Source organism: Cherax quadricarinatus, unplaced genomic scaffold (genome assembly GCF_038502225.1).
Source record: "Cherax quadricarinatus isolate ZL_2023a unplaced genomic scaffold, ASM3850222v1 Contig103, whole genome shotgun sequence".
Lineage (NCBI taxonomy): Eukaryota > Metazoa > Arthropoda > Malacostraca > Decapoda > Parastacidae > Cherax > Cherax quadricarinatus.
In genome coordinates this window covers 206305-222209 of record NW_027195129.1, presented here as the reverse complement: position 1 = coordinate 222209, position 15905 = coordinate 206305, and the positions used below count along the sequence as shown (strand labels likewise).

At 38.4% G+C, this 15905-nt stretch overlaps 1 protein-coding gene across 4 annotated transcripts in view; it reads left to right on the top strand.

Moving 5' to 3' along the window:
* LOC128694780 (UPF0696 protein C11orf68 homolog) overlaps positions 1-15905 on the top strand; it is a 213308-nt gene that overhangs the window by 108569 nt on the left and 88834 nt on the right. The window contains exons 3-4 of one of the 4 annotated variants that reach the window (XM_070080050.1): positions 13702-13887; positions 14286-14637. The exons of the other annotated variants lie outside the window; for them this stretch is intronic. The gene's annotated coding sequence lies outside the window, so the exon portion shown is untranslated. The remainder of the gene's footprint in view (positions 1-13701; positions 13888-14285; positions 14638-15905) is intronic. 4 annotated transcript variants of the gene reach the window in all.

The window sequence follows — 15905 nt, the reverse complement described above, 5'->3', positions numbered from 1 at the left end:
TTAAACTTAATATTTCATGTGGTAATTTTTTTTTCATACATTTGCGTGTCTTGCACAGATTAATTTGATTTCCATTATTTCTTATGGGGAAAATTAATTCGACTTTCGACATTTTCGACATTCGATAGCTCTCAGGAACGGATGAGTATCGAATGTCGAGGGTCCACTGTATATTCAGTGGATATGACAAGTAATCTGTCCCAGCCTTCACATTTACAACAAGGAATATGTTCGCCAAGACCGGAGTCCTGGCACGGGTCTTAATCTTACAATGAAGACATTCCTATTAATATTTATTGAAAGAGAGGGATTACAGTGTCAATAACTTACAAGAACATAAGAATGGAGGAACACTGCAGAAGGCCTATTGGCCCATGCAAGGCAGGTCCTTATCAAAATGACCTCTACCCAAAGCTACCCAAGAATTTATTCCTGTACCCAATAACACAAATCAAACCCAGCCCCTCCCACTCATATATTTGTCTAATCTCTTTTTAATTAAAGCTGCCCAAAGTCCTAGCCTCGATCACCCTACTGGGAAGATTGTTCCACGCATCCACAACTCTGTTAGAAAACCAGTACTTACCTATGTCCTTTCTAAATCTAAATTTATCCTACTTAAATCCATTATTTCTGGTTCTTGCCTGGTTCAACACTCTCAGTACTTTATTAATATCTTCTTTGTTTATGCCCGTCATCCACATATACACTTCAATGATATCTTCCCTCATTCTGTGTCTCTCCAGAGAGTGGAGATTTAAGGCTTTAAGTCTGTCTTCATACGGGAGATTCCTTACACAGTAAATGACGTGTACTTAGCTTGAGTGGTGACGTGTACTTAGCTCAGTGAGGATGTTAGTGTACTCTCCTTGGACTGAACCAAGATGCCCTCCATCTAGCAACTTTACCAGCAGCTTAAGGAAGAATTGAGGGGAGCAAAGATAGAGATACGGCGATTGACTGAGTAAAACCAGAGGATTCATAGTAGTCCTCCTGTTTTGAGTCCTCAGGTCAAGAAGGGAACCTGGACAGTGGCTGGACAGCATGGAACGAAGTTGACAATCAAGAAGACGAATGGAAAGGTAGAAATGATGAAGAAGTAAGAGACTGCTGTGGAAACTGTTGTGGAAACATCAAATGCATTCTCCGTGCTACCTGATGAATGTGAGTTGACTACTGGGAACGTCACAACAAACAACACCAAGGAAGGTAAGAATATTGTTGTTGTTGGGGATAGCCAGGTTAGGTAGATGGATAGGGCCTTCTGCTTGTAGGACAGGAGTAGGAGACAGAGGGTTTGCTTTCCTGGGGCTGGGATGGAGGATATTGTTAGCCAGCTTGACAACATCATGAGCTGTAATTGGATCAATCCTATTATCTGCCTCAGTGCTGGAGGCAATAATGTAGGCAAGCGTAGAAGTGAGGATTTAGTTGGAAAGTTCAGGACAGCAATAGACACAATTAGGAAGAAGGGGGGGGGGGCGCCCTGTTATATGTGGCATTTTGCCAAGAAGGGGTGTTGGAAATGAATGGTTGTCCAGAGTAATTGGTATTAATTGTTGGCTGGATAAGTACTGTAAGGATAATGCAGTACCATTCATTGACAACTGGGACAACTTCTATGGCCGAAATGACATGTATGCCAGGGATGGGGTTCACTTATCCAGGGCAGGTGTGGGTTTTCTTGCTAGCTCAGTTGAGGGGGTTGTTAAGACTTTAAACTAGGATTAGTTAGAGGTATGGGTTTAGAAATTATAAATAATGAGTATGGATATATTGACTTATGTTCTGATATTAAGAATCTTAATAGTAACTGTATGGAGTAGCTCTGGGTAATGATAATTTCAGAAATTGTGTGAAAACAAAGGTGAATAGGAAAAATGTGCAGAAGAAAAAACATATGGTGTTTTATGCTAACCGTCGAAGTGCAAGAAATAAAATTAATGAACTACATCTGGTAGCATGTGCTGGGACCTTTGATGTCATTGCATTAATTCAATTCAATTCAATTCAATTCAATTCAATTCAAGTTTATTCTTTATAAGGGTTACAATGTGGGGTTTACAGGTTTTGGGTATTGTGTGGTTTACATATTATGAAATACTAATTACAGAGGGGGCCACTAGGACACCTAGCATGGCTAGGCATTTCGAGCAGACTTAGATTAATTCTTAACATTAAATCCTTACAGATTATGGTAGTAAGGCTAAGTGACTACATCATAATTTGTGAGTTTAGCAATGTGAATGCTTTTGTTTTGGCACAATACAAAGTATCTATATTGGAGTATCATAGGCAAACTTATGACTAGTTAGGATTTATTATTTTAAGATTAAGATTAGTATTTCTGGGTTTATAGTCAGTGGATGAGTGAGTGTAATTGTGAACCACCAGGTGGTTTTCATGTAGTTACTTGTCGGGGTGGATCAGGGAGATAAGATGTTTTCTAACTGTAGTTTTGAAAGTGATGAATGTGTCTGCAGTTCTAGAGTTTTCAGGTAGGGTGTTCCAGATTTTAGGTCCTTTGAAATACATTGAATTTTTGTAAAGGTTTAGTCGAACACGGGGGAATGTCATAGATATGTTTGTGTCTGGTGTTATGCCTGTGGATCCTATCACAACTATCAAGAAAGCGTTTTAGGTCAAGGTTAATATTGGAATTTAAGGTCCTGTAGATATAGATTGCACAGTAGTAAGTGTGGATGTTCTGAACAGGGAGTAAGTTTAGATCTATGAAGAGTGGGGGGGGGGGGGTGTTGCCAGGGATGGGATTTAGTGATTATTCCTACTGTGGCTTTTTGTTGGGTTATTATTGGCTTTAGGTGTGTTGCTGCAGTTGAACCCCAAGCACAGATAGCATAGGTGAGGTATGGATATATAAGTGAATGGTATAGTGTGAGAAGGGCAGTTTGCGGCACGTAGTATCGTATCTTGGAGAGGATCCCCATCGTTTTGGATACTTTTTTTGTTATGTGTTGGATATGGGTGCTGAAATTTAGGTTGTTGTCGAGGTATAGGCCAAGGAATTTGCCCTCATTATGTCTGACAATTAGAGTGTTGTCGATCTTAATGTTAAGTTACGCAACACCTGCTCTGCTACCAAACATAATATAGTAGGTTTTGCCAGTGTTAAGTGTAAGTTTATTGGCTGTCATCCAAGTCAATATTTTGAGCAGCTCCTCGTCAACAATGGTGTTGAGGGTGGCAAGATTAGGGTGGGAGATGACATAAGTCGTGTCGTCAGCAAAGAGAATGGGTTTCAGGTGTTGGGATACGTTTGGAAGATCATTGATGTAAATGAGGAAGAGCAGGGGCCCAAGGACACTTCCCTGTGGAACTCCAGTATCAAGTGGCCGTATTGATGAGGCTGTGTCTTTAATGGTGACATACTGATACCTATTAGAAAGGTAGGATTTAAAATATGCAAGCGCATGGCCTCTTATACCATAGTGGTCAAGTTGGTAGATTAGGATGCCGTGGTCTACTGTGTCAAAAGCTTTTCTTAGGTCAATAAAAATTCCTAGTGGATATTCCTTATTTTCCAATGCTGTGTAAAGCAGGTCTAGCATTTTTATAATTGCATCATTAGTGCTTTTATTTTTCCTGAATCCAAATTGGCAGGGGTTGAGTATGTTTTGTGATGTTATAAATGAATATTAGTCTCCTGTGCACGAGTTTCTCGAAGATTTTGGATAGCAATGGTAAGTTTGATATTGGCCTATAGTTGTTTACGTCTGTAGGGTCACCACCTTTATGTATTGGTGTAACCCTTGCTGTCTTGAGTAGTGTCGGGAAAGTGCTAGTTTCTAGTGACTTGTTAAAAAGTAATGTAATAGCATGCGAAAGGACATGGGCCGCTCGCTTGTACAATAATGGTGGGACAATAATGACTTCCTTGGGCTCAGTTGGTACGTGGGATTTTACTGGCGAGATTAGATCCTATGTTTGAGAAGAAGTCGTTTATCTTGTTAGCTGTATCAGTGGGATGCAGTGGTGTTTCATGAGGTTTAGTTAGAACAATAAAGAGTCGGGATATGATTGCTGAGTGTAATATTCAAGGGTTTAAGTTGTTCCATGTGGATAGATGTAATGGGAAAGGGGGAGGAGTTGCATTATATGTTCAAGAAAATATTAACCCTTTGAGGGTCGCCAGGCCCTCTCAGAGACTTGTTCTCAGGGTCGCCAAAATTTAAAAAAAAAATTATTTTTTCTTATGAAAAGATAGAGAATATTTTCCCAATCATAATGACATCAAAAGTATGAAATTTGATGGAAAATTTATGGAATTATGTTCTCGCAAAGATTGCGGTCTCGACGATGTTTAAGCATTAGCAATTTTGCCCACTTTGAGCCCTATTTTCGGCCAATTCCAGTGTACTAGTCGACAAAAATCATAACTATTTCACTAGAACTCCGTTTTTTCTATTGAATGAGTACAAGAAACCACCCATTTACTGATTTCAATTATCCAATAAAGTGGTCAGAATTTAGCAATTTTGCCAATTTCACACAAATTTCAAAAGATGCCAATTTCCAAATAGGGTCCAGAATAAACAAGAAAGACATTCCTTGCACTAAAATGAAATTTCCTCTGTTCATTAGTCACGTCCCCAGGCCCGTCTTACATTTCTTTTGCTTTCCACTTTGATTTTTGATTCTTTCAAAAAAAAATAAGATTTATTGTTATGCAGTCTACTGCATTAGTGTAGAAATGGTACAGATAATATCGGCGCACTTGTGAAAGAATATTAGACTCACCAGTTGATGTGTATTGGACGCTTAGCATGATTTGTTTACTTTTGAACTTTGGTAAAAATCGAACATTCTGCTACTTTGAGCTCAATTTCAAGGCACTTTTCATTGTAAAACCAGTCAAAATCATCTCAATTTCTGTAATATGTCTTCCATTCTATACAATGAGACCAGGAAAACTAGAATACAGCAATAAATACCATACGAAAATAAAGTGCAAAGTCGCTGTTTTAAACAAAGAACACGGTCAAAGTTTTTTTTTTTCTCATTACGCACTGTGTGCTGCAGGATTTTTTTTATACTGTGCACACTGACCACTTAGACCCATTCTTTCATATGTAGGCCTACCAGCTTTCTCTTGCTAGATTTGAGGGCGCTAGAATTTATGCGTACTAGTACGTCAAAAACCCTGGCACGTAAGCCATACTAGTACGGCCGAAACCCCGATAGGGTTAATTGTTGCATAAAAACAGGTATAAAAATAGATGGAACAGTAACAAAATCTGTTTGGGTAGAGTTTGTAGAAGATCAAGAAAAACTAATTCTAGGTGTAATATACCGACCTCCAGGCTTGGATCACGATAGAGGGAGACTTCTTTGGGACGAAATTGTTAGGGCTTCTAGACACAATAACATAGTGATAGTAGGGGTTTTAACTTTAGTCAAATTGACTAGAATTCTTTGACCGGTAATCTGGAGTCCAGTGACTTTATGGAAACAGTTCAGGACTGTTTTCTGAAGCAGTGTGTAACAGAGCCTACCAGGGGTAATAATTTGTTTGACCTAGCCTTGTCAAATAAGGAAACAGTTGTAAATAATCTGGAGATCACTGAAGAGCTTGGCACAAGTGATCACAAATCTATCAATTTTAGCATTAACTGGGAATACAAGAATAAAGATAATATGGTAAAAATCCCTGATTTTCGTACTGCTGATTATAATGGACTTAGGGAACACCTCTCTAATCTCCATTCGGGTTATCTAGCTAATGATTTTATTGACGATGATCATACTTATGATTATGAAGGGATCTCCATTTATGATTTTTTTCTTAATAATGTACACCGTGTTCAGAGTATATACATTCCCCAGAGAGAAATTAGGTCTAATAATAACAATCCCAATTGGGTTAACAGGAGGCTAAAGCATGTATTAGGGGAGAAAAGGGGAATTTATAGGTGCATCAGAAGAGGAGAGGTTAACCTTACTGACCAATATGTTCAGCTTAAAAGAGAATTGAAAAAGGGGATTAGGAAGGCTAAACGTGACTGTGAAATTAGAGTTGCTAATGAATCAAAGACCAATCCAAAGGGGTTCTTTCAAGTGTATAGGATGAAGGTGAAGGAAAAAGTAGGACCTCTGAAAATTGGGAATGGACAGCTGACGGATAAAGAACTGGAAATGTGTTCCATATTTAATGACTATTTTTTGTCAGTTTTTACACAGGAAGATGTAAATGAGATTCTAGAAATTAACAATTATTCAGTTCCTGTCAAATTGAAATTGACTAATATTACTGTCACGAGGGACATGGTTATCAAACAGATAGACAAACTGAAGCAAAATAAGTCCCCGGGGCCCGACAAATTGTTTTTCAGGGTACTTAACCCTTTCAGGGTCCAAGGCCCAAATCTGTAGTCACGCACCAGTGTCCAAGAATTTTCAAAAAAAAATTTGTTATTTTTTCTTATGAAATCGTAGAGAATCTTTTTGTGAAGGTAATAAAACAAAAAGTACGAAATTTGGTGGAAAATTGACGAAATTATGCTCTCGCGAATTTTGATGTGTCAGCGACATTTACGAATCGGCGATTTTGCCGACTTTGACTCCCATTTTAGGCCAATTACATTATTCCAATCAACCAAATTCTTAGCTATTTCACTAGTATTACTTCTATTCTATCGATTGAGCACAAGAAATCGCCAAGTCAACTGTTTCAACTACAAAATAAAGTGATCGGAAATTGTTAATTTGGCCAATTTAACACAAAGTTCAAAATATTCCAATTTCAAAATAGGGTCCAGAATAAACAATGTAGGCATTCCTGGCACTAAACTAACGTTTCCTCTGTTCATTAGTTATGTTTTGAGGCTTTACAAATAAATTCCATTTTGATTTTTTATTCACATAATGAATTTTTATTCACACCAAAAAATAGAAGATTTACTGTTATGCAATACTGTAATAATTGTATAAATATCATCACCATATTTGTGAATGTATATTAGACCCACCAGCTGACGTGTATTAGACGTGTGAGGTCGTTTGTTTACTCTTGAATATCGGGAAAAATTTAACATTTCCGCTACTTTGAGCTCAGTTTCAAGCCATTTTCAGTGGTAAAACCAATCAAAATCATATCTATTTCTGTAATATGTCTTCCATTCTATCAAATGAGACCAAGAAATCGCAAATACAACTATAAAAAACATACGAAAAAACACTGCAAAATTGCTGTTTTAATCGAAAAATCATGATTTAAGTTTTTTCTCTCATTATACACAGTGTGCTGCAGGATCTGTTTTATGTGGTGCACACATACCACATAGATGTATTCTCTCATATCTAGGCCCAAATGTACCACTCACAGTTTATCAGAGTGAGCTGAGCTCATGGCGTAGATCTACGGTTTGGACCCTGAACGTAAAGCCGTAGATCTATGGGACGGACCCTGAAAGGGTTAAGGAATGTAAGATGGAACTTAGTCAGCCATTAACGCATGTGTTTAATGTGTCCATTCTTACCTGTGTTGTGCCAGAGTTGTGGAAGCTGGCTAATGTGGTTTCCATATTCAAATCAGGGGATAAGTCCGTTCCTTCTAATTACCATCCAATAAGCCTGACATCTGTTGTGGGCAAGTTACTAGAATCAGTTATAGCTGACATTATTAGAAGTCACCTTGAAAAGCATAACTTGATAAATGAATCTCAGCATGGATTCACGAGAGGTCGTTCCTGCCTAACAAATTTACTGATGTTCTTCAATAGAACATTTGAGGCAGTAGACAGTGGTAAAAATATGATATTGTTTATTTGGATTTTAGTAAAGCCTTCGATAGAGTACCTCACAAGAGACTCTTAAGAAAAGTGGCAGCTCATGGTATAGGAGGTAAAATTCTAGCATGGATAGAGGCATGGCTTACCAATAGAAAGCAGAGAGTTTCCATTCATGGGGTCAAATCTGAATGGGGATTAGTCACTAGTGGCATTCCACAAGGATCAGTTTTAGGCCCTCTCTTGTTCATAATTTACATTAATGACCTTGATGAGGGGATTACGAGTGACGTGAGCAAATTTGCTGATGATACAAAGATAGGCCGTTTGATTCATTCTAAGGAGGATAGCAATGAACTCCAGGAGGATTTGGACAAATTAATGTCTTGGTCTGAAAAATGGCAGATGAAGTTCAATGTGGAAAGTGTAAGGTACTTGCCCTTGGTAATGAAAATAATCCTCGAAGCTATAAACTAGGTAAAGTAGAGCTTGATCATACAGAATGTGAAAAAGACTTGGGAGTCTTTTTCCTGTTTTCCATTTATACACCTCGATCATATCCCCCCTAATTCTACACCTTTCGAGAGAGTGCAGATTCTGGGCCCTCAGTCTGTCCTCATAGGGAAGATTCCTGATACATGGGATCATCTTTGTCATCCTCCTCTGTACGTTTTCCAGTGCATTTATATCCTTTCTGTAATACGGTGAAAGGATATAAATGCACTGAGGCCTAACCAAGAATATACAGTAGGGCCCCGCTTTACGGCATTTCTCCTTACGGCATTCCGCTAATACGGTGATGTCAAATTATGATCAAAATTTGTTATACGGCAAGCGGTCTTTCAAATACGGCGCCCCCACCCGGTTTGTTTACATTCTCCGTGACCACATCTATTATATCAGGAAACTTTCCAAAATTTCAAGTGTTTTAAAGTTACTGCGTATTTTATATGTCCTCTGATAATTATACTTATGTGTACTTGCACCTAAATATACTTACACACTGTGCTGGTGTGCAGGTGCACATTAAAATCGCTAGGAGTCTCTATACTTATGACGCCAATACTACGTAATAATAATCACTCTTGGGCACACTAAATGTCTTATTTTACATTAATATAGGCATTTTCATTAATCCATCTATGATATTTTCCTCAAAATTATATATGAAACCTGTTACATAGCATATAAACATGATACACTCAGAATAAAAATTGACATAAATATGAGATTTGTTTACAAAGCGGCGGGTGGAAACATTTGACACGTTTCCTTACACCTGTTGTCCTGTTCACCTAGCAGCAAATAGGTACCAGGGTGTTAGTCGACTGGTGTGGGTCGCATCCTGGGGGACAAGATTAAGGACCCCAATGGAAATAAGTTAGACAGTCCTTGATGACGCACTGACTTTCTTGGGTTATCCTGGGTGGCTAACCCTCCGGGGTTAAAAATCCGAACGAAATCTTATCTAGGGAGTGTCGGAAGAATTACGTTTTCTCTAGTCAAACTGGGGGATAACTGTAGAGAAAAATATTCTTTTCATATGCCTTCACTCTATATATAGCAATTTGTATTGTGAGGTAATTATTATTATAATAACAAAAATATTAAGGTAAATGTTTTACAAACTCTTACAAATGTACGTGAATGAACTAAAAGTAGACACATATTAATATGCATTTATTTCGCCTGACCAAGTGATCGTCCACTTCCTGTTCAATTTGTGTTTTTACATTGTCTCAACTCTGTAACTTGTTCTCTCTCTCGTTTACTCTTTTGTTAACTAGTTGGCTCTCATTGACGATGGCGTCTAAGCTTAGCTGTGATAATAAGTTAGAGGATGATGGTGTGCCATTCTGATTTTTTTCAATAAACACCCTGCCACTCACCTCTCACATATTAATATTAATATTTTAAGGTATGTAATAAGTGTACTCTGTGTGTATCTTACCTTTTATTATGTTTTTAATGCCTATTTCTATTGCTAACTTAATATAAGTTAGCGTAAACTTTATTTTTTTTTTATTATCACACTGGCCGATTCCCACCAAGGCAGGGTGGCCCGAAAAAGAAAAACTTTCACCATCATTCACTCCATCACTGTCTTGCCAGAAGGGTGCTTTACACTACAGTTTTTAAACTGCAACATTAACACCCCTCCTTCAGAGTGCAGGCACTGTACTTCCCATCTCCAGGACTCAAGTCTGGCCTGCCGGTTTCCCTGAATCCCTTCATAAATGTTACTTTGCTCACACTCCAACAGCACGTCAAGTATTAAAAACCATTTGTCTCCATTCACTCCTATCAAACACGCTCATGCATGCCTGCTGGAAGTCCAAGCCCCTCGCACACAAAACCTCCTTTACCCCCTCCCTCCAACCTTTCCTAGGCCGACCCCTACCCCGCCTTCCTTCCACTACAGACTGATACACTCTTGAAGTCATTCTGTTTCGCTCCATTCTCTCTACATGTCCGAACCACCTCAACAACCCTTCCTCAGCCCTCTGGACAACAGTTTTGGTAATCCCGCACCTTGTCTGGCATTTATTGCATATTTTGTATGTGCTCTAATAATAATACTTGTGGAGCTGTGTGGTAGCTGGGTGGAGGGACAACATTACGTTTTCTTTGTTAAGCCATCAGAGAAAATGTGTATGAATCTGCGTTTGGCCCAGCCACTCCCTCACTCCGCTTTTGTTTACAATTTTCGGCATGAATTATTCATTACTTCTCCCTTCGTTTATGATGGCATCTAAAGGTAGTTGTTAGAAACGATTAAATTCAGTGAACAAGGTATGTCGATGTTAATAATATGGCTCTGGGCCACGGTGTAGGTAGCCGGTAGGTGTAGCCCAGGTGGGCTACACCTACCTGCTACCTACACTGACTTCCTACAAATAAATACTACTCACCTCTCTTCCTATATTAAGACTACACATATTTTAAGGTAAATAATGAGTGTATTGTATGAGTATTTTAACTCTGGGATGTTTTAAATATTGTATATTAAGTATGAAACGGGGAGCCAGGGCTGCCTACACCTGGGCTACCTGCTCCTGACTTCCTACAAATAAGTACTACTCGCCTCTCTCCCTACATTAAGATTACAAATACTTTAAGATAAATAATGAATGTACTGTGAATGTATTTTACTTTGTGTGTTTTTAATGCCTAGTTCTATTACTAACTTAATATAATTTAGTGTAAACTTGTTGTCTGGCATTTATATGCATTTATAAATGGAAAAAATGGCGTTCTGCCTTCGGGCGATGTCTACTTTCCGGCGACAGCCTGGAACCTAACCCGCCGTATAAGTGGGGCCCTACTGTATAGAGTTGAAGAACAACCTGAGGACTTCTGTTATTTATACTTCTAGATATGAAGCCAAGGATTCTGTTAGCTTTATTGTGAACACTAATGCACTGTTGCCTTGGTTTTAGATTACTGCTTTACCAGAACTCCTAAATCCTTTTTGCAATCAGTAGTATTTAGTTTATATGTGGCATGGTTATTTTTGTGTCCAACATTTAGAACTTTGCATTCGTCTATATTAAACTGCTTCTGCCATTTCTCTGACCATTGCATCAGTCTATTCATATCATCCTGAAGTGCTCTATGATCCTATTAGAGCGCAGCGGCAGCAGTAGCAGAGACAGCAAGCTCTGTCATTTTTCTCACCTGCAGAGCCCATCAATGCTTCTATGATGGCCTAATTGCAATCATAACTGCACTAACGTACATAGAACCCAGCGTGACCCAAGTGATACCTACAAACCGAAAAATTACCGATTGAAGCGAAGACTGCCCCACAAACTCCAAGCACAGCCCCGCTGCCAGACGACTACATACTCCAAGCTCTTAACTAATTTAGTTCCTTCATCTGACCACAGCAACTCCTGTACTACTATGAGACCAACTCATAGAAGAAACAGCGCTAAGAACAGCAAGGCAGTACCTAGTAATCGACTACTCCATAAGACGACCCAGCAGGACGCAGGTGCCCCATCCACCCCCCTCACCACCCAGAGTGACGCATCACCAACAACAGACATGGCCGACTCCCCCCTCACCCACCAACCAAGGCGACTTGACTATAACACTAACCATGACTGACTCCCTCTCTACCTCTACTACCTTCATAGGATTTAACCCAGCTGATACGCTCCCAGGTATGACTAATAATCCTGACACTTTAAAGAACTACATCACCACCCTAACGGCGGATAACTTGAATCTTTGTGCTGAAAATATGTCTCTTCGCGCAACAATAACAAACCATGAATCTAAGTTACTTCACCTTGAGAATAAGATCAACAGCCTTGAGCAACAGCTAGCATCAACTGGCACGACTGAGTTTGGCAAGACCCTCCAATCAGTCATAGCCAGTCATACAAATCAAATAGCTTCCCTAAACACCAAGATTGAAGATGCCGTTAAGGACTGGAAAATAAACATGGATACCCAACTGAACAATTATTTTGCTTACCAAGATGATAAGGCAGAGCAAGATAAGCTAGCCGATGCAGTAGTGATTAACAGTCCACTCTTTCCTAGTGAGTTAAACCATACCAACTGCAAAGCTACAACTCTCCAGATCATACGCGACCACCTACAGGTTAATGTGCCAGTGTCGAAAATAAAAGAATCACGGTTACTAGGGAACCAAGGGAGAAAAAGTGTTATGCTCATATTTCACAAACAAGACAGAAAAAAAAAACCTAATAAGTTCATCTATTAAAGCAAAAAAAGATATGTACATAAATAAGTGTCTCACAAGAAAACGACAGAACCTCCTGTACAGAGTGAGAAAACTAAAACGTGAGAATAATTATTAAATTCACCAGTGCTTTGTACGTGATGGACAAATTCTAGTAAGAAAAATAAATGTAGGCCGTGTGTACCATATTACAAATGAAAATGAACTAATCTTAACTAGCAAACTTCCTTCATGATGCAAACATTACAGAGTCTGACTGATGTTAGTGACTAAATCATTGTACTACGTTAGTGTTTGTTATTATGCCATTATTGAACTAATCCCTGTACTATCACCTTCTGGATAGTATTTACTACCTCATTATCCCAGGTGTCCCACACAGTTCCTTGTGTGACCCAGATTGTGTTATCTTCCCAGATTTCCCATTCACAATTTATTACTTGTTAATAAGATGCTTACTCTTTAACAATATCGGTATTACCATTTATTCCTACTTAAGCACTGCTATAATTCTTTTAAAATCTTAGCTAATTTTCCCATTTGCTCCCAAACTACAAATAACAAACTAGTGTATGTTCCTACTACACTATTGTGCAATTCCTTGTACCATCTTCCACTAGCTAATATCAACTACTTTACCTCAAATAATATTTCTTTAGTGATATTAATTGCTCAAACTTTATGTTAGTCTCAGATTAATTTCATATCACCTTCAAAACTACCATTAGAAAACATCTTATCTCCCTGATACACCCCGTCAACTAACTACACGAATACCACCTGGTGGTTCACACTTACACTCACTCACCCATTTGACCATAAACAGAAATATTAATCTCAATCTTAAAATAATGAATCCTGTGATACTCCAATACTGAAACTATGTACTGTGCCAAAACAAAAGCATTCACATTGCTAAACTCACTAACTAGTATTTAGTCACTTAGCCATAATACCAACTTACCTCATAATTTGTAATATTTTTAAATTTAAGAATTAAACTAAGTCTGCCCGAAATGCCTAGCCATGCTAGGTGTTCTAGTGGTACACTCTGTAATTATTATTTTACTACATGTAAACCACACAATAACCAAATTCTGTAAACTCAGCATTGTAATCCTTATAGAGAATAAACTTTGAATTGAATTGAAATGAATTGAATTAAAGTTTGTTTTACCACTACTTAATTTAGTCCCTTTTTACATTTGTCCTGAAATAGTTCTCTATATTCCAATACAGGTCTCCCTCAACATTCACGTTTTCAGCTTTCGCGGGCTTCACACATTCGCGAATTCTCACCCGCCAAATTCCCAGCCACCAAATTCCCAGCCGCCAAATCATATTTAAGTTTTCCGTCACCTGCGAGTCCCTACTACCCTCCCACTGACCCCCGCAACTGGCAGCCAGCCCTCCCACCACTGTGTGGTGAGTGTTTTGTTTGTTCATTATTTGCTATTAAACTACATTATAAATAATGTAAATCCATTCATGACTGCATATTGGAATGGCTATTCGGACAGGTATTAGACGGTGACATCATGTGTTTACTCTTGAACACAGCAAAGAATCAAACATTTCTGCTACTGCTAATAATGACAATAATAATAATAATAATAATAATAATAATAATAATAATGATAATAATAATAATAATAATAATAATAATAATAATAAATACGATATAACTGAAGAAGGAAATTGTACAAAAATACGAGTGAGTGGTTGACACATCGTCAGTATGGCTTTGTTTACCCTGGAGTGAATATTAGTCTCCCTGCTCTTTGAAACATTTCACAATAATTCATTGTGTTTGGTGCTTGTAGATTGAGTGCAACTGGAGTGGTAGTGGCAGTGGTTAAGGCAGCGATTGAGGCAGTGGGTGAGGCAGCTGTTGAGGCAGCGATTGAGGCAGTGGTGAGGCAGCGATTGAGGCAGCGATTGAGGCAGCTGTTGAGGCAGCGGTTGAGGCAGCTGAGGCAGCGATGGAGACAGTGGGTGAGGCACCTGTTGAGGCAGCGATTGAGGCAGTGGGTGAGGCAGCTGTTGAGGAAGCGATTGAGGCAGTGGTTGAGGCAGCTGTTGAGGAAGCGATTGAGGCAGTGGGTGAGGCAGCTGTTGAGGCAGCGATTGAGGCAGTGGTTGAGGCAGCGGTTGAGGAAGCGATTGAGGCAGTAGGTGAGGCAGCTGTTGAGGAAGCAATTGAGGCAGTGGTTGAGGCAGCGGTTGAGGCAGTGGTATTTAATAACATACATGTTATTAATAATAATAATAATACATGTTATTAATAATATGTACTATTATTATTTATAACATATATGTTATTAAATACCACTGCCTCAACCGCTGAATTATTGTGAAATGTTTGGAAGAGCAGGGAGACTAATGTTCACTCCAGCATAAACAAAGCCACACTGACGATGTGTCAACCACTCCCTCGTATTTTTGTACAATTTCCTTCTTCAATTATATCGTATTATTATTATTATTATTATTATTATTATTATTATTATTATTATTAGCAGTAGCAGAAATGTTTGATTCTTTGCTGTGTTCAAGAGTAAACACACGATGTCACCGTCCAATACCTGTTCAAATAGCCATTCCAATATGCAGTCATGGATGGGTTTACATTATTTATACTGTAGTTTAATAGCAAATAATGAACAAACAAAACACTCACCACACAGTGGTGGGAGGGCTGGCTGCCAGTTGCGGGGGTCAGTGGGAGGGTAGTAGGGACTCACAGTGGTTGAGGAAGTGGTGGAGGCAGTGGTAGAGTCTGTGGTATTTAATAACATACATGTTATTAAAGCATAACATGTATATATTTAGTACAATTTACGACATTTTGATGTATTTTATGATTGTTCATGGTTCAACAAGTTAAGGAAGCACTATTGTATTATATTTCCCTACAATATATTGGGGCACCAAACATTCACGGTTTTTCAACATTCGCGAGGCTCTTGATCCCCTAACCCTCGCGAATGTTGAGGGAGACCTGTACATTGTACCTCCCTTTATTCAGTAATTGCTATACTCCTAGGTCTAACAACAAATAAAGGGCTATTTTCAGGATATTTAATATTTTTTTCCCTCTTGTCCATATAGTCACATTTATTAAAATACTCCAGGTTCTATTGACTACCTCAAGTGCTACTGATTTTGTTTTTAATACATTCTTTTATTATTATATTCACTAGCTCCTTTATTTTAGCTGTAAATATCTACCGTAGTTTATAAACTCACATTTGTTAAAATAATTAAGGTGCTATTAGATGCTTAAGTGTATAACTGAATTATCTATTCTGTAATAATCCCTTTTTCTTTCAAATTATTACAAGTTTTAGAATAATTACAGAGTCTTATTCATAAGTCTAGTTGTAGATTTAATATAAATCTTATAATATTTTACTCCGAAAATCTAGTTTGTAAAATTACTC